This window comes from Tachysurus fulvidraco, chromosome 10, assembly GCF_022655615.1.
Source record: "Tachysurus fulvidraco isolate hzauxx_2018 chromosome 10, HZAU_PFXX_2.0, whole genome shotgun sequence".
Classification (NCBI taxonomy): Eukaryota; Metazoa; Chordata; class Actinopteri; order Siluriformes; family Bagridae; genus Tachysurus; species Tachysurus fulvidraco.
Window position 1 is genome coordinate 6,277,648 of NC_062527.1, and position 12,237 is coordinate 6,289,884.

General features: G+C 44.3%; 1 protein-coding gene across 2 annotated transcripts in view; it reads right to left on the minus strand.

The window, feature by feature from the left end:
* peak1 (pseudopodium-enriched atypical kinase 1) overlaps nt 1-12,174 on the minus strand; it is a 63,074-nt gene extending 50,900 nt beyond the window's left edge. The window contains exon 1 of one of the 2 annotated variants that reach the window (XM_027163826.2): nt 11,908-12,174. The gene's annotated coding sequence lies outside the window, so the exon portion shown is untranslated. The remainder of the gene's footprint in view (nt 1-11,907) is intronic. The other variant, XM_027163825.2, reaches the window with a different exon arrangement.
* Nucleotides 12,175-12,237: the final 63 nt, after the last annotated feature.

Here is a 12,237-nt window from a genome sequence, read left to right on the forward strand (position 1 = left end):
CCCAGACAGACATCTCACACAAACACACACACACACACACACACTCCTACACCCCGTCTATTACACATAAAGCCGAGACCAAAAGTTACTGACAAGTGTCATTTTGGGTCTAAAGCTCTTTCCGAACTACATCCAAGAGATAAATGTTTCAGCTTTAAATTTACGGCAATCAAATTTCAGCCTTCCACAAGCTTCACACTCAGTGCCTGCTCATTCCCCTGACAGAGCTGGTGGGAATCTTTAGCATCATGTGGGTGTCCTTTCTCAGACACTTGCTCAGTTCGGTCCACAATGATGCTACCACCCCCATGCTTCACAGCTGGTCTCTGGCATAATCCCTTTTTTCATGACCAAAACAGTTCGATATTTGTCCTCCAAAACGCCAGGGCCTGTATTCATAATAAATTCTTCATGCAAAGAGTTTCTCCTACTGACAAAATTCGAAGAAAAATCTTAAAAATGTTTCCCCTTTAGACTTAAAGAGAAGATCCTAGTAAAGATAAAAGTTATTCATGAAGCATCTTAACCTGGAACGGAGCTCAGAAGGTCAAAAAGCGTTAGGAGTAGTGAGGAGGACTTTTAAGAGCTTTAAAGTTAGGGTCTCCATTGTTTGAGAGATGCTTCAGAAAACTGCGTCGGGCCGCTAAACAAAACAAAAACAAAACTATCGTCTAGCCAATGAGCAAAAAGGGGCGGGTCTTGTCGATATGGGCGGAGAGAGTGTTCAGAGCGCATGTGTGACATTAGCAGAAAGCGGTTTTAACATTGACATGGTTGGATATAAAGAAAGAAAGAAAGCGAAGAAAGGCTTACGATAAGGCAAGAAGTAGGACGTGTTAATATAGGATCAGCTTTCCAGTGCTGGAGAGAACTGAAGGTCTTCCGCATGAAACGGAGCTAAACCTGTCACGGTACAACACACTACAAAAACACATTTGTATTACCATAGTATTACACATTGAGTTCATTTATCGATTAAAAATATACCCTCGGTCTTGCCTGGGTTATACTTGTCTGGTGTATGTGTGGGGCGGAGCCATCAAAACAGGGGTGGGAGCCATTTGGGTTAGGGGCGTGTTTGTTTTAGTGATTTCAAATGTCAACATTGGCTTTCAAACAACCACCTTTAAAGAGTTTCTTCAGCAGAGGAGAAAATGGCCAAAAGGTGAAGCGGAAGAAAAAATGCATTGTGTATAATATTTAATAATATAGTGACTTAATAAGATGCTACACGTTAGAATAGATTGTGTGATCAATCGTATTAAAGATGACATCTCTGAAACGGAGCCGAAGTGCCATAGCGGCAGAAATGGTGTCATTTGGCTCGAGGACATTTCTGCGCTGTGTCGAAGATGTTTCCATTTACATTACATTTGTAACATACACAGCTAGCACACGTTAGCGCATCTCTAATATGATCGGTCACGATCGTAATCCCTACACGATATAGGACCAAATTTCTTACCACAGAGACAAAGTGAAGGCTTATAATATACCCTAGTTTAAAATCGAAATGTTCTGTCCTCCCTGGGAGTTAATTCTCAGGTTCTCTCCTCAAAACATGCTGTGTCTGGTTGCCCCACACATGGATTTTACATGTACTTTGTTTGTACAGATGCTTGTGCTACCTTCTGTTTGGAAACGGTTCCTAAAGAGGAACCAGACATGTGGAGACCAACAACCATTTGTTGCTAAACTCTTGGCTGAGTTGCTTTGATTTAACCCCCCATGGTATCAAGGGCAAAAAGACACTGGGTCTAAAAAGGTAGGTCCTTTACAACACAGCTACACTTACACTCCTGATGGACTCCTCGTTATGACAAATGGCCAAGGAGAAATTTCAACAAGACAGTAAACTTATTGTATGTACATTTTTGATCCTGCAGAATTGTGATGTGAATAAAAAATGGTGAAAAATAAATGCAGTGATTTTAAAATGACCTCGGATGTGATCGATATGGAAAAAATAAATAAATAAATGATACGGACAGCCTGTAGACCACATAAACACACAGACATATGCACACACACACACACACACACACACACACTCACAAAGTTAAACAGAGCTAGAGAACGACTCTTGACTATTCGGGTTATGTTTTTCAGTGGTTAAACAGAAAGGTTTAACATGTTTTATGCTGTCATTTTGTCCCGAGCTTGTTTTTTAAAGCCGTCAAACAAAAAGCGTTTATTTGCTTTGCTCGGCCTGCGGGGGATTTGTGGAAAAGCAGCTTGTGGCAAATGAAAGGAATGCTTTTGATCTCTGACCCCACATGCTGCCCCTGCCTTCTCGTTTTTTCTTCGGCATTTATTTAAACGTGTAAATGTTTATTCCTACCGATTGCGGCGTATCCGTGATATACGAGTCCCTGTCTCACTCGTGATCGTCAGCGGTTCGGTGTGATCGGTCTGTTCCGAGAACCGAATGCTGCTGATTATGACATGCTGGCCTTCGTAAATAATTCTCACCCTATTGATCTATCGCTTTCCAGAATGGAAAAAACGGTGGAGAACGATGGGGACTCCATGATTTCTCGGAGTGCTCTAATTCTTCACCACACCACCAGGAAACTGCTGACGGGATCGAGTAAATAATTCTCGAATAAGTCTTTTCTTGTACCGAGATCCTACTCGGGTAGTTCAGAGTCAGACTTGAGGTGTAGATGAGCAGCGTCTTAAAACCCCCTGCTGGAAACACTGCGACTTCCACCTTTTACCAAGCGTAGTTTTGGTCGACAGTTGAGCTTCATTACGTTTCCATGCCGCTTTGCGATCTCAGCACCGAGTCTTCTTTTAAAAGCGCATTTTACTAACTGGTAGCATCTTATGACACGCACGTTTATGCAAAAAAAAAACGCAAAAGATTCTCTTTTGGAATTACTGCACGTTTAGTAAAAATTTGTGTTGCAGTATTGCAAATATTTGTGGGGACCTGTCAATCAAATCCATGTGGTTAGTACAGTATAGAACTGTCCAGAGTAGCCATCTGACTCAAACCCACTGAAAACCTTTGGGATGAATTGGAACACTGACTGAACCCCACTGATCAACATCAGTGTCTGGTCTCACAAATGATCTTGTAGCTGAATGATCACTAACCCACACAAATCTAGTGGAAAGCCTTTACAGCCTTGAGAGTGAAGCTTATTATATCTAAAGGAACTAAATCTGGAACGTGATGTTCAACAAGCACTTGTGTGTGTGTGTGTGTATGTGTTGGTCAGGGGTGCACAAACATTCGGCTCCTATAGGACACTCAGACGAGGATGTGGGGTTTTGTGGGAAATGGTCAAATGTACAATCAAGCTCATTGTAAGAACACTGGAAGCAGAATGTCTCTAAAACACAAACCCAGAATGACTCCAGATGCCATTAATCCATTAGATCATTTCTGATCTTATCGGTGTGGAAGCTCGGAGGGATCAGCTGATAACGGAGACGCGCCGTGACGCTGACCATCTCACGGTAACCGAGCCGACGCTGTTCCTCAGCTATGCAGAACATCACAAGCACGACGCCAACATGCCTTAGCACGGAGTGTGTCCTGTGTTCACACGCAAGCCCTACGTTCGCACATGTACCAGCACTCGTAATTCACCACGAAATACATCGGAGGACTGGATCTGATAAGAGTGATTTTGATGGCGATCGGTGCAACATCCAGCAACAGTTTGCTCTTACTTTGCTCTACAACTCTAACAGGAAGTCAACTCCACTATTCAGGTCACAGTACAAGCCTGCACACTATATCTACAGCTTATTTAGTAGACAGAATAGTAAACAAAATGACTAGACAATATTCCTTCATTAGACCAGACGAACTGCCGAACTGATCTGTCTGTTTTCCCTGAGTGTTGATTCCACTTCGCTTTCACACATAAATAAAACACTTGGGCCGATGATTGGTAAAAAGTGTTTGTGTGAAAACAGACAAAAAGGTGCTTAGAGAGACATGGCTGAGACAGTCCACATAACAGTATATGAGAGAGTGATCAGCTGGCAGAGAGAGAGAGAGAGAGAGAGAGAGAGAAGGGGGGAGTAATGTGGAGCTAAATTTAGTGTGTCTCAGTGCCTGGCATGCTGAGGGCAGGGAGGGTCCAAGAGCAGTGCCAAATGAAGCAAACACAGACAGACACACACACAGACACACACACACAGACACACACACACAGACACACACACACACACAGACACACACACACAGACACACACACACACACAGACAGACAGACAGACAGAGACACACAGACAGACAGACAGAGACACACAGACAGACAGACAGAGACACACAGACAGACAGACAGACAGACAGACAGACAGACAGACAGACAGACAGAGACACACAGACAGACAGACACCCGCAGACGCACGCGCGGACAGACACCCGCAGACGCACTCGCGGACAGACACCCGCAGACGCACGCGCGGACAGACACCCGCAGACGCACGCGCGGACAGACACCCGCAGACGCACGCGCGGACAGACACCCGCAGACGCACGCGCGGACAGACACCCGCAGACGCACGCGCGGACAGACACCCGCAGACGCACGCGCGGACAGACACCCGCAGACGCACTCGCGGACAGACACCCGCAGACGCACTCGCGGACAGACACCCGCAGACGCACTCGCGGACAGACACCCGCAGACGCACTCGCGGACAGACACCCGCAGACGCACTCGCGGACAGACACCCGCAGACGCACTCGCGGACACCCGCAGACGCACGCATTTTATTTACAGACGGAGCTCTGCATTCTGTTCTCTACAACTTTACATAACATTGTCCCACTAAAATGATAAAGATTCCTTTTAGAAACATTCAGGTGAAGTTCTAAGCGTCGGAGTTTCCTTCAGGTTCTCTTGCATCTCCCATGATACAATACAGATGGACCGGTGACTCTACACTGCTCCTGTGTGTGAATGTGGTGAAATCGGAAAAATCCAGGATGTGTCCCAACTCACTCCCATTGTTCCAGCATGACTCTGACCAGGAGAAAGCACTTTCTGAAGGATGGATGGATGAATGGAAGAAAGGAAGGAAGGATGGATGGATGAACACGCTTGAGTGAGCAATGTAGAAACATCTGCGAATGACTTCATGTCTTCTGCTCTCTCTTCATGGAAACCGCAGGTCCCACAACGCCACTCTCAGAGTTTACAGGGACCCAGCAGAGGTGCATCAGAATCACACCATGAAGTGGAAAATCTCGGTTTAAAGCTCTGACGTGCCATGCTAATGTGCTGCGGGCCAAACTGTCTGGTTTGTGTTTGTGTGCTGCTGCTGCTGCTGCTGCTATGGTAATCTCTGGAATCTTAACTGGGAATGGTAAAAGTCGACAAAGAAGAAGAAGAAGAAGAAAACGAGGAAAAAATGACAAAGGTGGTGATGGTGGGGAGGGATAGCAACCTGTTAAAGCAATCAGATTTATACTAATGGGGCATGACGGTGTGTGTGTGTGTGTGTGTGTGTGTGTGTGTGTCTTTAGGTTTATAGAACCAGATGAAATGGGTGAACATCTAGCATGAGAGTTACGTGTGTGTGTGTGTGTGTGTGTGTGTGTGTCTCTATGTTTATAGAACCAGATGAAATGGGTGAACATCTAGCATGAGAGTTATGTGTGTGTGTGTGTGTGTGTGTGTGTGTGTGTGTGTGTGTGTGTGTCTCTCTATGTTTATAGAACCAGATGAAATGGGTGAAAATCTAGCATGAGAGTTAGATGTGTGTGTGTGTGTGTGTGTGTGTCTCTCAGTCACATATCACAAACACTCAGTATGATGGCAGGTGTTATGCAGTGACTGAGGTAATTCAAGGTATATTTACTTGAAACACTTCAATTCTTCTTATTAGTATTAATATTAATTAAGACCAACCATGTTAGGCAAAAAAACGACAGAGTTTTCCACTGAATTACATCCACATGTCTGTTCCACTGCAATGTCTGTATTTGTACTACACAACACAATGTAGCTTTCTGTAGCCAACAAACTATTTTGTTGTTGTGCGAATTGACAGAAAAGTGACAGACACAGGTATCAAATATCCGACTGAATCTAACGTCCCTTAATAAAACATGGTGAAAACCGCAACCGTGGGCTGAGAGCGAGAGAGAGAGAGACTTTTTTGATAAGACAGACAGAGAGAGAGAGAGAGACAGACAGAATGAGAGAGAGAGAGACAGAGAGACACAGAGAGAGAGACAGACAGAGAGAGAGAGAGAGAGACAGAGAGAGAGAGAGAGAGAGAGGAAATCATCACCATTCTAGAGAGCTGCAGAACCCACTGTATAATAGGACACAGTAACTTCCTGTCACTTCACAGGCACAAATTCCTACTTCACACTTTTACATCGCTGCCTTTTTTCCTGCTGAAAAACTTCGAGTTCACTTTGTCGCTCGAACTCGGCGATTTTGCAAAGCGGTTACGGGAAGCTGCTCTGCTGTTAGCTGGGTGCAAACAAAACTCCCAAAATATCACAAAAGCCATCAGAGAAATTCAGAAACTGCTCAAAAGTCTCAGCGTCAGCCGTTCAACGGGCCTGAAGTCAATCCTGAGATTAATTAGTCAGATCCTGCGCCTGTGGATTTGCCAGATCCAAAGGGGGGGAAAAAAATAATAAAAAAAAATCAGCAGCTGCTTTTGTCAAAAATTTTTTTTTTTTTAGTCAGTAAAGAAAAACAAAGCCAAATATAAAAAGCAGTAAGAGAGATGACATGTAATAAAAAATAACACTTATATAGAGTTAGACAGATTGTGTTCTGTATTTATCTTGTGTTTAACATTTAGCTTCAATAATCATCATAAAGTTCTTCATTTTCATATAATTCTATACATTAAATAATTTTTTTTTCCTGCTTTGCTAAAAGTTATAAAGGTTTCTTCATCGATCCGGTGTGATGCTTCTGCTGCAGGACGCAAATAACGTTCACTAATACAAGGAGGATGTGTGAAAACGACCAAATGCTCCCCTTTAATATTTCGACGGCAGCAGATTCACCGGTAGAAGTGTAATAACTCTAGAAAGAAAAGCTGCTAACATCTTAAGAGAAAAATGATTTGGATGCTTAAAGCAGCAGGATAGGATCTTACAGCAGATGTTTGTCTTCTGAAGGTAACAGTACTGTAATTCGGATCGTGCGGATTTTAATTCCCAGAGCCTCAAACTTTCCAGACAAAAAAGCCTTTGTGAAAAAAAACTCTGTGCCTGAAGGAACACCGTAACGCTTTTAAAATCACTTTTAAAGTATAAAGTATATTTTCTTCAGAAATGAAGAAAATTCGCGTTGAAAACAGTAAATATGGGGTGTGTGTGTGTGTGTGTGTGTGTGGTGTGTGTGGTGGGGGTTGTATGTGTTTCAGTGCTATCCACAAACCCTTTACATTTTAATGTGATCTTTAACAAAAGGCAAAATAATTCGTTGGGGCGCAATAATGATAAAAAGAATCTGTAAACACGTCTAAGTTACTGATGCATGACGGGGTTTGTTTTGTTGCTTTTCTAATTCGCAGCTTTTTTTTTGTTACACACTGCTATAAGCAGGTTATTAAAAGAATGAAATAGGGAAACGTAAGGCACATATTTAGGTGATGCTTTTTTTTTGTGCTTTTTTTTCTAGTTTGATTTTGTCTTTTGTTACAGCAGATTTGGTTTAAACTAAATTCTTAGACTGATCCAAGAATGTGTGCGTCTCTCCGTGTGTGTGTGTGTGTGTGTGGTGTGTGTGTGTGTGTGTAAGAGAGTGCCCCACAGGTCACACCTGTTCTGTAGTTTGGAGCTTTGAGATAAGGGGGTGGGGGGTTTGGGTGGTGGGTCAGGAAAAGTTCAAACACACTGGTGTCACATAACGATCCGCTTGCAACATCACAACGTTCACCGTAACACAACCTTGTCCTTGTCTATTTAGTGTAGCGCACTACCACAATTTGCACTGACAGAAATCCTTCCATCAACATAGGTTCCTGGTGTCCTCTGACTTTTGGAGGGACGACTGCTGACAAACTTAGGCTGAGTCTCTGCAACCCTGAGTTCGGCAAGCGGCGTCATGTCCACGTGGCTGCTCACGACCTCCACGGTAACACAATCGGTTATACATTCGACACAAGTAGCTCAATCAACACATCCGCTTGTTAAATCTACAACACCGACTATTCCCTAGTGCACCGTTTTCAGGAGGAACCTCTAGGTCAATCATCACAGTTAGCTGGCTAATGGGACCAGCAGGAGTCCATGGGATCTTATTGCCATGCTGTAAATCGAATACACGAAGGTCAAAAAACGACATCGTTTCAAGTTCCGAGCTCCGACGTCGCATTTCCGAGGCGAGCCGAACACAAATTCCCAGGGATTTTCGGCGTGCATTCGGAATTCTCATAACTACACATCTTTCCCAGTAGCTTGTCTGGAGTTACTCAATAACTCATAATAGTTATTATGTTTGTTAGACTTAAGAATGTGTGTGATTTCTAACACACGCATATTCCGATTACATCTAAGGAGTTTCAAATCAAGTCATTTCAAACATTATGCATTTCAACAAACGTATAATCGAACGCATTGCTAATGTTTCTCAATTCCTCTATGTACTCCTTGGGTAGATTTATTTCTAGGGCCTTTAAAACGAGGCCGATTTAAAGAGAAACTCCAAACCCGCAGTCTGTTCAGAATCCTCCGTCTGGGAGTGCATGTCAGAAACGACGCAGCGCTCTTTCTTTACTTTGACATTTATGTCAGCGAGACGCGCTAATGATGGGAACGGTAATCCGACCCGTCATAACACATCCACCCACATCACAATGCGGCACTTCACACCTCAGAGTGTTCGCCTGCATACGAGTTATTAAAAAAAAGTTTATTATTTCCCGTCCCGTAAAGTCTGCAGGCTTATATTAATCTACTCAAATCCCTTTCGATTGCATTACTCTCAGAAGATGACTGTAAGCACCGGATATCAATCATCAGTCGTTGACAGAATTATGCCAGGTGACGGCTATTCAAAAACCATCAAAGCAGATCCGAGCGCAATCGAAAGAAAGCCGTTACGTCCGATAATAACGCAGACGGTCTAATGAGACGCCGCGGGATGCGATATGAGAAAACTGACGGGAAACTGAGATCATCTCGTTTTTGATTCGAACTTACAGAACACAGTGAAATGATATTCAGACATTTGAGGACGCACGATTATAAGCCATACACCCATCAGCCATAATGTTAAGTGAAGTGATTAACACTGATGAGTTTGGTACTGTGGTACCCGTTCAGTTAGGGGTTTAATTAGTGAGCAAGAAAACAGTTCAAGTGCGTTTGTGTCGCTTAACTGGTGAAGAGATGACACCAGGATGCACTATGGGAAGAAGGAAAGCTGGCGAAGGATGAATGATGCTCTGGGCAATGTTCTGCTGGGAAACATTGGATTCTGGGGCATTCATGAAGATGTCACTAAACACTAAAGCAGAATTAAATCAGTTCATGGCAAAGTGTTGTTTCCAAATTCACCAGATCTTGATCTGATCGAGGGTCTGTGGGATGTGCCGGACAAATGAGCCCAATCCGGTGAGGCGACGGCATTCAAAGACATTCTATACGACTTCTAACTTTGGGGAAGACCCTCATATAGGTGTCACAGTCAGCTGTCCACAGATCCTCAGCCATAAACCATACGCTGTTAAAACATTGCGACACACAACACTGACAGTTAGAGAGTCCAGGAGGGTTGAGGAGTCTAAAGAGGATGGTCTAATTTCCCCAGATTTGTTGCACTGTTTACTGCATTTTCGATTCCACCACCAGTGAAACTTTTATGGCTAATTACAGGCATTTTTCTGGGAATGGCTGCTATCTGTATTACATTAGACACACAATGAGTAAGTGATATGGAAGCGCACATGTGAATGAGTTTGATTACGGCTTTACAGCTGTTTACATTTTGTGGGTTGGGTTTATATGTTTCCTTTAGGGAGTGGGGGAATACAGGCAAAATGCTCAGCAGCCCTGATGATGACCACGCTAATTTACAGCATATTAGATTACATAAAAGCTACACAACTTAAATACAAAGTTGGCGACGGGAGACACAAAGGTCGACAATGTGATACGGAATAAAAGACGGAGTAATAGACAACTATCTTGTACGGTCATAAACCGTATATTTATTGGAAAACATGAGCAAGTTCATTCAGAATCACTTTCAGTTTAGCTCACAGACCTCCAGTAGGCCTCGATGAATAATAATAATAATAATAATAATAATAATAATAATAATAATACTCAGTGTTAGCTATGCAATTTTTTTTATTTTAATTCCCATTTAGCTTGTTTGTAACCTGTCTTCTCTAGTGCTGTTTATCTTACAGCTACAACTAAATAGCTTCCTCTAGTTTCCATCTCTGTGTGTGTCTCTCTCTGTGTCTCTCTCTGTGTCTCTCTCTCTGTCTCTGTGTGTGTGTGTCACTCTGTCTCTGTGTGTGTGTCTCTCTGTCTCTGTGTGTGTGTGTCTCTCTGTCTCTGTGTGTGTGTGTCACTCTGTCTCTGTGTGTGTGTGTCACTCTGTCTCTGTGTGTCACTCTGTCTCTGTGTGTGTGTGTCACTCTGTCTCTGTGTGTGTGTGTCTCTCTGTCTCTGTGTGTGTGTGTGTCTCTCTGTCTCTGTGTGTGTGTGTGTCACTCTGTCTCTGTGTGTGTGTCACTCTGTCTCTGTGTGTGTGTGTCACTCTGTCTCTGTGTGTGTGTGTCACTCTGTCTCTGTGTGTGTGTGTCACTCTGTCTCTGTGTGTGTGTCACTCTGTCTCTCTGTGTGTGTGTCACTCTGTCTCTCTGTCTGTGTGTCACTCTGTCTCTGTGTGTGTGTGTCACTCTGTCTCTGTGTGTGTGTGTCACTCTGTCTCTGTGTGTGTGTGTCACTCTGTCTCTGTGTGTGTGTGTCACTCTGTCTCTGTGTGTGTGTGTCACTCTGTCTCTGTGTGTGTGTGTGTGTCACTCTGTCTCTGTGTGTGTGTGTGTGTCACTCTGTCTCTGTGTGTGTGTGTGTGTCACTCTGTCTCTGTGTGTGTGTGTGTCACTCTGTCTCTGTGTGTGTGTGTGTGTCACTCTGTCTCTGTGTGTGTGTGTGTCACTCTGTCTCTGTGTGTGTGTGTGTCACTCTGTCTGTGTGTGTGTGTGTGTCACTCTGTCTCTGTGTGTGTGTGTGTGTGTCACTCTGTCTCTGTGTGTGTGTGTGTGTCACTCTGTCTCTGTGTGTGTGTGTGTGTCACTCTGTCTCTGTGTGTGTGTGTGTGTCACTCTGTCTCTGTGTGTGTGTGTGTGTGTCACTCTGTCTCTGTGTGTGTGTGTGTGTGTCACTCTGTCTCTGTGTGTGTGTGTGTCACTCTGTGTGTGTCACTCTGTCTCTCTGTGTGTGTCACTCTCTCCAAAATAAGTACAGTTTAAGTTATTCCCCAAGATCCCAGCTAATGTTAGTGTAGCAGCTTAGAGGTTTCGGAGAGACACCTTGTAGTTTTCTGTGTAAGAGTAGAGGTGACGTTTCAGCAACAGTGGCGCGGCGTCTTAAGTTCAAGCGCAGCTGCCCTGAAGGAACGAAAATTGGCCAGCGCGGGCGCGCACACACAAACACACGCGCGCGCCCCCTCTCCCTCTCCCTCTCTCTCTCTCTCTCTCTCTCTCTCTCTCTCTCTCTCACACACACACACACACACACACACACACACACACACACACACAGGCTTTTTAAGGCAAAACGTTACACATATTTACAATGTTGCTCAAAGCCCTCGACAGTGTGTTCACGTGCAAACTGAAACTCCGGGACTCGGGCAGGGAAGCAGGAATTCCAGACCTCTCTCTCTCTCTCTCTCTCTCTCTCTCTAACTTGGCCAAAGAAAAGAAGGCGAACTTTCCGTTTCTTACCCTTTATGCGCTGCGGCTCCTCTTTTCACGCCACTGCGGATGCGTGTACTTCATCTTCTCGCTCTCGCGGAGTCTTTGTGTTAAAACGCCACTTCTTCACTATATTTTGTGGATTCAGTCGCGGTCACGCGTTGGTGCTGATCTCTCTCTCTCTCTCTCTCTCTCTCTCTCTCTCTCTCTCTCTCTCCCTCACTCCCTTCTTTCCTAAAGCGCGTGCGCGTGCACTCACTCTCTCAGAGCCGTGATTCGGCCACAGCAGCTATGTGTGTACTTCACAACGACGGGCGCGCGCCTACGTAGCCGAAGCAGGGCGGGTTAACGCTGTGCGTC